This window comes from Mesitornis unicolor, unplaced genomic scaffold, assembly GCF_000695765.1.
Source record: "Mesitornis unicolor isolate BGI_N332 unplaced genomic scaffold, ASM69576v1 scaffold12276, whole genome shotgun sequence".
NCBI classification, from domain to species: Eukaryota; Metazoa; Chordata; class Aves; order Mesitornithiformes; family Mesitornithidae; genus Mesitornis; species Mesitornis unicolor.
The window spans coordinates 64943-75886 of record NW_010193052.1 but is presented as its reverse complement, the minus strand read 5'-3'; positions in this window follow the sequence as shown (position 1 = coordinate 75886).

Here is a 10944-nt window from a genome sequence, read left to right as displayed (position 1 = left end):
CCCTACATAGCTGAAGAAGGGAGAGAGGTGGAGACATTCCATGAGTCCACGTAAAACCAAAGTCTACAATCTAACTGGGGAAACTAGTTCTTTTCACTGATATGTAGGAAGTTTACAATGGAAACACTCTTCTCTCAAACTGATTGAGTTGGATAGATAAATCATGGTTATGATATGTAAAAAGAGATGAGAAATTACCGGTGTCATGAGAAAGATAAAAAAGGAGGAGGAAGGAGTATAGAGGATTTTGTGGGTTGCTGTGAAAGTGCTTCCTCCTAAGTGAACTAAATAGGGCATAATTTCAAATGTTGCAAAATATAAAGCAGGGGAGTAATTTTTTTCCATTTGCAAGGAGAACATTTTGTCAATGCTGCCATTTGATACAGTAGATGTTTGTAAACTATGTTCCATTTCAGTATTCATGGGGTTTCTTTGGTTTTTTTTGGATTGTTTGTTTGTTTTGTGGTTTTTAGGGGGGAGGGGTGTTTTGCTGGGTTTTTTTCCTGAGTAGAACGACAACTTTCAAGCAGGTGAGGAGGGAACAAATCTGTCAAAAGAGTGGATTGCCAGTAGGGGGGCAGATGGGACAAGCAGAAACTGGGACAGGAGTGACAGTAGGGCATAGCGCAAGGAGGGGGAAAGAGGAGCAGAGGACCATGGCCATGGACTTGTTTGAACCCCTCTGGGAGGCCAGACTGTAAGACAGAAGGAAGTTTCACTATTTATGGTAAAGAGTCACTCTCAATGTATACTTTTGGGTGGAAAATCTCAGAAAAGGAAGCACGAGCTGTGCCCAGGCAGAACACTTAATCGCTAAGTGAAAAATTCATGGCTAACACATAATGATATTAGCAAAGTACAACACTTTGCTAGATTAGAGTTGGCACTAACAGAATCAATGTGTTCTAGGTCAGTTGATAAAATGGAAATAAAAAATAGTGTATGACTGCTTGGGCTAAGTGTGTAAAGTAAAGCTCACAGAATTACACAGAATTTGATGCAGCCTAGCAAAGTTGCATGGTGCGTATTGATGAAATTTTAGACTGGAATCTCCAAACTCAGCTGGTCTGGGTAAGTCTGCCCAAGACAGAAGGTTAATTTTTCCTCAAGGATGGAGTACCTTGAAAATAAATACTGTTTGTATTTTTTATTCCTATTTTTACCACCAGAAGATGTAAATGTCATTCTTGTGGCTGTCTGAAATTTAATATTTCTTTCTGTCATAGTACTCATTAGTCTCCATTTTTTAAAATATAAAATATAAAATGAGAAGTTTGTTTTTCGCTTCCTCAGCCAAACAGTTGACTTTACTGTCTCCTGACGACAAGTGCCTGGATCTTCCAGCTGTCATGAGTCTGAAGTGACGACACTGAAGGCAATCTGGGTCACATTTAGTCTGATTGAAATTGTGACAGACTGCTGTGGTTTGTTCATGTAAAAGTTTCTGAGAAATCTTCCAATCAGCAGAACATCACTACAGCCTCTTTCAATCTGCTGTATTGGGGCTGTAGGGCAGTGGCTAGGTTACTAGTAGCAAAGCCGATCATACAGGATGTGAGAAAGTACTGGCCATGACAGACAAGATGAGAAGCCAGAAAAAGCTGCTGACAGCACCATGAGGCACAACTGGTTTTCACAGGTGGTGAGAGGGGTGATGTGAGAGCCATGTGAAGCTACAGACAAAGCAAGGGGAGCACTGGGGATCTTATAGCAACAGCAGCTGGTAAGGCCACCAGTATCCTGTCCTGTCCTGTCCCACCACCCCAGCCCATCCCCAGCTTATGATGAGGCTGAAGAAATGTCCCTCCATGACACTAAGGGATGTTCTAACTCACTGGGCCAGTATGCTGTCCGCATGGGAGCTGCATGGGAAATAGCTGAAAAAACAGTGATGCCATCTCACTGCAGCAACAGCCTTTCAGATTACCTGGGCCTACAGGTTTGCTTTCCATCCTTGGCGTCCCCTATATCCTACTTGTTTCTCCTCTGCTTGCTTTCTGCATTCTGATGGGTACATCAGTAATCTTGCAGATATACGTACAAATGTATATGTATACACATAACTATGGTCTAAATCTGATTTCCGTATTTCCATACCTGATTTAGTGTTGTCAATAGCCCAGATCTGAGAGATTGGACTAGACCTACAGAAATTCCTTCCAGCTAATGCGTCTCTGATTTTTATGTTGTTATATGCAGATCACTATATTCGGTTTTCATCTTGCAGATATCACTTTGTACAGTATTTCCTGGCAGAAAGTCTAGCTGCTCACACAGAAATGTAGTTAATATTTTTCATGTTAACAATCCATCTTTCTCACTCAAGGTGCTTATTCCTTAGAACTCAAGTTAAATAGAGAAGACAAAACTGAATCTATCTGTGGTATACTGAAACATTTATCTTTTACTGTGCAATCTGTGTACTTCCCAGTTTTTAATTTATTCATGTTCACCATTATATTTTGGAGGTAGAAAATCTGTGTTAACTGTATTATACCTCTAATACATTGAAATGCAGAGATAATAAGAACTTAGGGGCCTATATTTGATCCTTAGATCCTCAAATTAACTTTTTAGCTGCTGCCAGCCCTGGAAATAAGTATATTTCTGAGGTACGTAAAATCTCACCTCACAATATTACCATAGTCACCAACAGAAGCCCTATAGCATCTATCCCATGAACTAAACCACATAGCATCTATAATGAATCTGCTAAGCCTGAGAAAGGCCAAATTCCTAATGTAATTCCTATGCAAGCAATGATACTACTACTCCATTAACGCTATATGCTCATAGTTCAAACATGAAGCTGATCTTGAAAACAGACCTGAAGCAATCTCTCAAAAAAAATAATAAAATAAATTAAAAAAAAATTGTGGTTTTGAGTCACAATTGCAGGGTAGTGCCTAAGTCACTCTCCTCAGTGTGTATGTGTGTGGGAGGTTGCTGTCTGTGTGTTTGCTTTTGCTTCTTGTCATTTTTTTTTGTTGTTTGTTTTGGTGGGGTTTTTGTGGTTTTTGTTTGTTTGTTTGTGGGGTTTTTTGTTTGTTTTTATTTAATGAAATCCAGTTTTTCAGCCCCTAGCTTTACAGTTGTTTTGTAGGAAGTCTATCAGGAGTTTTTCTACTTCCTAATCTTTGATACCTACTTTAGGTTCCCTCAGTGGTAAAGGGAGAAAGGTAAGTTATACTGAATTTTGCTTTAGAGCAGTTTCTCCATTTGCTGTAAAGAAAATGTGAGGAGACTGGCTTGTTACATTCTCTGTCTAAAGTTTTGAATTAAATGTCTCAACGACTTCACTTTAGAGGCATCGAGACAATTGCTACAGAGCAGCAATGACTCATACTGCTTCCTTTTTTACTCTGTTAACATTTTCAAAAATTACATTTTGGGGAGAGTTTAGAATCTCCTATTGTAAAAATATGTTTAAAAAGATGTAAATAAAACCAACACATGTATTTAAACTTTGCATATATGGCTTTCTATGATGAATTTCAGTAGGTCAATGAGGAGAAGCATGATGTTTCATGGGAAATGGAGACTGCACCCTGCTCAAATAGAGATATGAAATACTTGAACTCCAGCTCCCACGATGGAGACTATCTGAAGCTCCCATTTTCAGCAGAACTGCGTGCTGTTTTATGGATGAGTGACCATGGAGCCATGCAATTACTTCTCTCACATGATTGAGCCATCCCCTATGTCACACTGCACAAGGGAGGAGAAGGAAGGAGAGAAAATGTAGCTCTTATTGGTAAACACTGTCCTCAACAACATATCTCTACTTTTAGTAGTGCATACTACTTTTTGTTTAATGAGGAAAACCAATTATTTTTTCCCCTGCCTTTTCTCATTTTTTTTCCTTGGCTGTGATTGTCTTGTCTCTAGACTGAACTAGAAGTCTCTATTCCTATCTAAAATGATTGTTTATGCCACTTCAGGTGCTTGAGCTTTATTTGAGCTCCTGGTATCTACGTTTTGTTTCAATTACTAGGCAGAAGAAGAGACCACATAACTTTAACCTTTCAGTTTACATTATATTTTAGAACTGACACAGAATTTGTTTCCAATGCTGTTAACAATAAGGTAAATCTCAACGGAAATCTGTATAGGCAAACAATTCCACATGTATTATACAGAAGGAAAAAGCTTCTGTGCTATTGCCGTAATCATTTTATGTGATGGAAGACATTTGGGGAGCTGGTAGTGCCAGCTTTGTCTGTAAAGCTCTCTTATCTTTTGTGAAGTTTTAAAGAACATTATTATTTTATAGAAAGATCATTTTCTCTGACAAATTTCAGAAGTGTTAATGAATCTCAAATATCAAATTTGCAATAGTCTCTGATGAGGGAAGAAGTATTTTGTTGGGTCAGCACTTTCCCAGGCCTTGAGTAAGACTGAGTCAAATCAGTCCTTTCCTGAAAGCCACATGAAAGGCAGTTCTGGCCAGGTCAGGGAGGCCCAGATCAGCCAGGCTCTAATTGGCTGTAGAGAACAGGAAAACTTGAAACTGAAAAGCAGTTTAGGTCTGTGAAACAGCAGTTAAAATTTCAGCCCTGCAAGCATGTTTGAAAATTGGAGTTAATAATAATGGAGTTAATAATAAATGGTTTTGAATCCGGTTCCATGGCTTTCAGAATTACACTGAAGATTACAAGAATACTATACTAATGCACAATTTTAAATTCTGTATGTAGGAAAACAATATAGACTTTGATGAAAATAAAAACTGATTTGAACCACAACTCGTATGTTGTCTTCTCTTCTAATTCAGGCATGGAAAAGAAGCTCTGAATGAGTATTGTTATAATTACTTTGGTATGGATATAAATCTGAAATCTGCCTAACTGCTATAGGCTTTACTTATTTTTCAGGGGATTAATCATACCACAATAAACATTTGAGAATGGATTAAGTTAATAAAATGAAAATAGGGTAACAGTAATATTTACAAATAAAATAAAAACAAGCTGTTTAATTTTCTTTTGAGACAAAAAGTACTCCTATTAAAACATTCAAGAGACATAAAATTCATTCAAAGCAGATACAGTAAATCTGAGAAAACCGTCACACATATGAGGCAATGGTCTACGTTTCATTTTGTTTTTCAAGCAAACTGCTTGAAAGAGTCCAGTGCACGGTCACAAAGATGACTGAGGGAGTGAAGCATCTCCCTTATGAGGAGCAGCTGAGGGATCTGGGTCCCTTTAGCTTGGAGAAGAGGAGACTGAGGGGTGACTTCACTAATGTTTACAAATATGTAAAGGGCAAGTGTCAGGAGGACAGAACCAGGCTCTTCTCAGTGATGTCCAATGATAGGACAAGGGGCAATGGGTACAAGCTGGAGCATAAGAAGTTCCATGTGAACATGAGGAAAAACTTTTTCACTGTACGGGTGAGAGAACACTGGAAAAGGCTGCCCAGAAAGCTTGTGGAGTCTCCTTCTCTGGAGACATTCAAAACCCACCTGGACGTATTCCTGTGTGACCTAGTCTAGGTGATCCTGCTCTGGCAGGGGGGTTGGACTGGATGATCTTTCTAGATCCCCTCCAACTCCTAATATTCTGTAGTTCCGTTATTCTGTGATTAATTTTCCATCTCTTCTATAGATATTTAGCCGTCAGTGCTTTTCTTAATTTGTTGTCTTTAATACTGTGTCACCAGTTTGTATAACAGGATCTTCTAAGTAGGCCTTTTGTATGTGGCTGATGTGGGATTTTCTTTATGAAAATTTCTAAAGCAATTTGTAAATACTAAGAAGAACACATGTCAGTCGCTTTGGTAGTACTCTTTGCAGCATAAGTATGTTTGCCATCAAAATCAAGCTTGGAGACTGGAGAAGACAGATGAAATTGCAACCTTACTGGATGAAAGGAGTATTGCTTGGAAAGCAGGGAGAAAATTACACTGACTTTACCCCTCTTTTCTGTTTTTTTTTTTATGTAGCTATCTTTTTACTTACACTATCACGGAGATTATAAGTGGGCACTTATGCCAAAAAAGACACACTTGCTTCACTGTGAGTAAGGAGGATACAATGTGTGTGTTTTTCCATAAGGAGGGAATATAAATATTCGGGTACGTTCTGCTGAGGACAACCTTTCATCTGACCTTTTATTTCAGTCTTTTTTCAGCTTTTCAGCTTCTCAGCTTCTCTGTTTGTTCTGTATCCTTTCTACTCTGGGATATCCAGTTTGTTTCTCCTGTCTTATGCAGATGTGTGTAGTGCTATACATGCATCTCCACAGGAAATATTACCATGTCAGGAGTAGACATTACTAGGAAAAGCCGTGTGCTAAATCTGGCCCTAGAAGTATTGAGAGGAAGGTATAAAGAGGCCAAGAGGATTTTCTCTGTTTGGCATTCTTTAGCCTCTTATTTTTCCTGCTTTTCTTGCTTTTTAAATTTTTCCTTCTCTTCAGAAGTCTGTTTGGAGCTATAGTAGATGGTAAAGGGTTTTTAAAACAATAGCATATTTAAAACAGTGAGTGATATAGTTGCCTTCTAATTTTTTTAGCATTTGTGCAAACATCTTTTATTTCAAACTGGGGAATGAGGAAAAACAGAAAAATTAAAGGAAATTCATGAACTGAGTTCATTCGGATTTTCATTTTGTAGAGATTTCTGTAGAAAAAATTCCCAAGAAATACAGTGGAAGCCTTACTGCTTAGATATTTAAATGTTAGTTGAACAAATACTTAGAAAAATACATTGTAAGAAAAATATATTTGTTAACTGCTGTTAACAAAAAATGGATAACATGACCTAAAAGCCACTGCTTCTTAATTAGATCTTGAAGCTCTTATCACCAACAAAATCTTGTGGAGCTTATCTGCTGTGTGGTCTGTGCAGTGGGCTTGAGCTGGATATGCATCTATGATCTGAAGGTTATTCAAAATAGTAGGGTGTCAAAACAATGTGTTATATACAAAAAGGTCTGTATGCAAGTTTATAAGGGGTCCAATGAACTGTGCATTTTACACTGCATTTAAATGTCTTTATTTTCTGTGATAGTCCAACAACAGCAGCTGATGAGTGGGTGACATGTAATGTCAAAAATTAATCAAAGATAACAGAGAGATCAGCAAGCCTAGGTGATTAGAACTTGAAAGGATAAATGTTATTAGTATATTTATGATTTAAAGACAGATGGTGCAGAGTTGAGCCGGGGGAGATTGGAAAAACACAGTTGGCAAGTAATATCTCTCTTTATTTTGGTTAACAAGGCATTCGAGATTGCACATGCTATTGCAGAGCTCAGATTGATTACATAAGAAATGTAGAAGATGGATAAGATTAAGCTTACATTTAAGATTAAGCTTGCATACACTGGACTCATTCCTCAGTTGTCTCCATGGTGGCCTGAAGATAGATGTCCTGCTCTCTTCCCTGGCCCAAGTCTTCTTCCTGATCTCTTTCTCAATCCCCTCCAGTCCCTCTTTCCAGTCTGCATAAGAAATTGGAGCTAAAAAGTGATTGCACTTGCATTTCCTTACCTAGGGGCAGGTTGATGGGATCTCAGAACTTTCCCAAGACTTCCTGGCCATGCTTTCTTCCCTGCCCAAAACCGCAAACCCACAGCAGGAAAGAGAAACTGCTGCTGGCTGCTCTAGGATCTTGCTTTGATCCTTAGAGCACTTTGATTGGTTTCTGTTCTGTAGTATGGCCTGTGCTTTGCCCAGAGTTATAATCACTGCTTTTGTTCTAGGCTCACAGCCATCATCTCTACAGTGCTCAGTAGTAGAACAAACACTTAAAATATCTCTGTACTTTTAACTTTCAAAATGCATACTTTTAAGCTCATAATAGCATGTGAACATAAGCGACAGTAGGAGAACAACGCTTTCTGTGGTTCATTAGGAATCTGTTCCTTAAGATATTCATTGCTCAATAATCTGTTTATTTCTCTAAACCATCTTATGTAGGGTTATGTTTCTGAGTCTGAGTAGCAGTTTCTTTTCAGTTGTATCTCACTACTACTGATCTCCTGTAAAGTCATTGTCATGTTTACCTTCTTAGACTGCCAATCAACATGGTCATTTTAGTATTTTAAAATCCAGTAGTCAAATCCCTGGGACCAGATGTGTGAGTAGCTTTTGGCCAGTGTGATAGTATATTGGAACTGTATTTGTATCCACAAATGTTTATATTGTATTAATCTTATTTGGCTAAAATTAAGCAATCTGTACTCCAGAAACTTGACCACTAGTATGAGGGAAATATGACAGTAGAGTAGTAGGGGTAAAATGCCAGTTGAAATGAAGGTATATTATTACATTTGGATATATGTTAATACAAGGACACCAATTGGTTAGGTCTGTAAGGTCACAGAATAAAGTGTTTGTATTACTTGCAGCACACCTATAACTAAGGATTATTAAAATCAAATAAGAATTAACACTTGAGTTGAGATTTTGACAGAGACTCAAACACAGGCAGGGGCAAAGCTGAAGTTAAACTAATTACAAACTGGTCTAAATGTTCCTATTTGAAGTGTGTTTTTATGCATATGATCGGGGCGGGAAAAGTATTCATGCACTTCCATGTATGATGAAAGAAGAAAGCAATAACGCTTAAAAAGAACTCTCAGAGGGATTGTGTGAATTTCTGTTTCTGCTGAAGTAAAGAAAAATTCCCACAGATTTTGTCTGTATTTCCTCCATTTGTTTTTCAAATTATATTTTACCAAACTACAGTTGTAATATAAAAGCAACTGGCATATTTGAACTAGCTTTTCAATTTTTTTGATCAACATTATTGAAATATTTAGAGTAATCCATTAAATAATGAGAAATAGTTGCTTCTAATGTGACGTATTTGAGCATGATTCCTCTTCCAGACCATGAAGGGGTTGTCTCAGAGATAGGAATCTCACATAACTCTAGATGCTCTTGCTTATCCTACCTGGTACCAAATACAGAAACATGAGGTTTTTCACAGGTCCTCTTTCATATTTGCTAGCCCAATGCATATCAGATACCTGTGAGAGACTATCTCCTATTATTAAAACACTTCCTTGTTAGTGGTACAAGTTTTGATCAAATTCTGATTCATTTACACAGATTTAGTTTAGTGGTATGACTTTAATATCTTCACATAACCAAGATCAGTTTTGGCTCACTATATTGATTAGAGCTTGTCAAGTTCCAATGAAATTATGTTGCATAGATACAACAAAATTATAATTATTCTTCAGTTATTGAAATTCTTTTATGAACAGAAATAATATTTCATATTTGAGCAAATAACTAGTAGAGTACTACTGAGTTTTATGTTTTTATTGTTTTGCCATGTGTGTAGAACTGGAATCTCAGGTGTCTATATATATTGCTATGGCTAAATGATCTTGCCTGGTATGAAAGAATCCATATTTAGTAGCAGCAAAATGAAAATGTATTTTTGAAATTTAATAAAATTATTTTGCTCAGAATGTTTGGTCATTCTAAGATGACTAGTCATGATTTGACATTTAATTTGACATTTAATTTATATTTCTAATCACTTTGACCTCAGGGAATGAACAAACTATTATGAATGGCAATATTTCCTTCTCACTTGGTAGTGTAAGGAAAAACACAATTTATCTTGGATTAGAGAACAGACTAAAACAAAGATAAACATCTATTCAATACCTGTGCTCTATCTATTTCAAGCAGTATCTATAGATATGCTGTTTATATATGTATATATCACTATTTATCAGACATAGGAGTATAGAAAATGACGGAAAAAATATCAGTGAACTCCACTGAGTAATATAACCAGCGACTTTTCAGAAATTTATGGTGTTACCCAAGTAGTGTTTGAGTATGCATAGACATTTTAAAATGTCTGTTTCAAAATGTGTTACCATTATGACCTATCTGATATACATGCCTCATCATACATGAAATATATAGTGTCTGAATTCTTTGCAATGACATCTTAGACTTTATTCAAAATAGGTGTTGTAGCAATTAGTCTGTATTTTTTCCTCAAGCACAGCATGAAGAATGGCATGTACACACCTTAGATTACTAATGCTGTCTACTCAGACATCTGAGATTTTCTTATACCCATACAAAATTAAATCATGTCACACTGTTGCTACTAAATAAAATAGTATACTTCTATGATTTGCTTTGCTACTCTCTGGTTAATACAATGTACCAAGGGAGAGCGTTTGATGCAATTCATAACATATCAGGGCTGCAAGACCTCCATATAGGCAAATAACACTCCAGCAGTAATCTATGACCTACATGAAACCCTTGTGATCTGTAGGCATTGTTCTTTGTTTTCATTCATCCACATAAATTGTCAACAAATTAACTACTGCTTAATTGAGTCACTGACAGTTTTGAACCCAAAACTTGCAATCAAAATCTGAGAATACTCAGTAGAGTCTCAGACAGAAAAAATAAACATTTAATTCTTGTCAGTCACGTGACTAGGATAGTGTCTTGGCTTCGTGCAATTTTTTAAAAAATGAAAAGCAAAGAAATCTCCTCCCCAGCTGACTCTGTGTTCAGAATTACTCAGACAGTCTATTGGGAATGTCAACTTGCCTTTCTGGGAAGATTCTGAAAACCAAAAGCATTTCTACCATATGTAGTCTCTGAAATATATGCAGTAGTTGTGCACAAACTGCAAATTGGGTGGAAATAAAACAGTTTTTGTTTTGTCTAACAATTTGATATTTTCTCTAAATTTGCATCGTTAATAATCTACTTAGGCTGAGCAGAATAGGCTAGTTTATACACTATATAAACAGAATATTTAGTCTAAATGCTATTCAAGATTATAACACAGTAAGGTGCCTTTAATAAGGTTATTCAGTTGCTTCACAACACTATAGACTAGATGCACAAAAGATGTAAAGATGCTCTTGTCCTAAGCACTTACCTGACACCCAAAACCTTTCCTATGCCTGGGGAAGACTAAATTTCCCTAGGTGATAAGGTT